This window comes from Frankliniella occidentalis, unplaced genomic scaffold (assembly GCF_000697945.3).
Source record: "Frankliniella occidentalis isolate FOCC.00 unplaced genomic scaffold, Focc_3.1 Scaffold17, whole genome shotgun sequence".
Taxonomy (NCBI): Eukaryota; Metazoa; Arthropoda; class Insecta; order Thysanoptera; family Thripidae; genus Frankliniella; species Frankliniella occidentalis.
Window position 1 is genome coordinate 1,138,359 of NW_026267147.1, and position 983 is coordinate 1,139,341.

The following is a 983-nucleotide window of genomic DNA, read 5'->3' on the forward strand; positions in this document are numbered from 1 at the left end:
TGCCCTGCTCCTCGCGTGCGCTGCGCGAGTCCGAGTGAGTGTGTGAGCGACTCTCGTACGTCCGGCGGTCGGGACCGCTATCCTTCCACACGACGCGGAAGCCAGTCCGAGCCGATTCCGCTACTCGCCGCGCCGCTGCCGTGTCTCTGTGTTGTTGTTCTCCAGCCGCTCGTGCCGTACCGTGTGTCAGTGTGCCGACCCCGCCCTAGGCCCTGCCTGGGCCCCGCCGCAGCAGGTCACACTTTGGATACAGCTTCTCGCACCGCACCTGCTCGTGTCGGAGGTAAGTGCCAGTCAGCTGATCATCACGGTCTCAAACAACCGTGGCGCATTGTGATGCGTCGAGGACTCATCACAGGTTGGTGTCATGCTTTGTTGCGAGGGTTAAAAACTTCACGCAGGGCGCGGTCCCCACGTCTAGGTGGCCTCTCTAACCTAGGCAACCCAAGCTGACTTTTTACAACTTTGAAATGTGGGGTTATGGGTCGACACAAGAGGCACTTCATTGGTGTAAAAAGATTGGGAAGAACACTACAGAACATCAAGCGTTCGAGTGTTAAGAAATCATATACCAAAACAATAAAAAAGCAGTCTTGTCCGAAAAAAAGAACACACACAAGAAAACAGTGAAATTACTTACGTTTCTTCACGCGGAGGTGGAGGGTGTGTGACAACGTGACAACAGCTGCTTCGTGTTGTCCCTGCTGGCTGGAGGGGAGGTATCTCACTCCTCATAACAATACGTCACCGAACGACCCCCGAAAGCCTCGTGTAAGAAGTTGGCACCCCGTTCCATCATCCTTTCCGAAGAAAGCGACTGCCGTCAAACACAACCGAACCAAACTTGTCGTGATTTGTTCATCCCTTCCCGTGGTGCGAGCGGCGAAAGAGGTTAAGTGCCGGCCGGCGTCCGCCCCGTCCGCCCTGGCGCTGCCCGGTAGTGGAGTGTGCTTAATTGGCTGAGCCTTGTGAGGACGCTCTTC

At 55.7% G+C, this 983-nt stretch overlaps 1 protein-coding gene across 1 annotated transcript in view; it reads left to right on the forward strand.

Annotated features, from left to right (window-relative positions):
* The first annotated feature begins 48 nt into the window (after positions 1-48).
* Positions 49-983, forward strand: part of LOC113204849 (uncharacterized) — a 154,509-nt gene continuing 153,574 nt past the window's right edge. The window contains exon 1 of the mRNA XM_052264232.1: positions 49-283. The gene's annotated coding sequence lies outside the window, so the exon portion shown is untranslated. The remainder of the gene's footprint in view (positions 284-983) is intronic.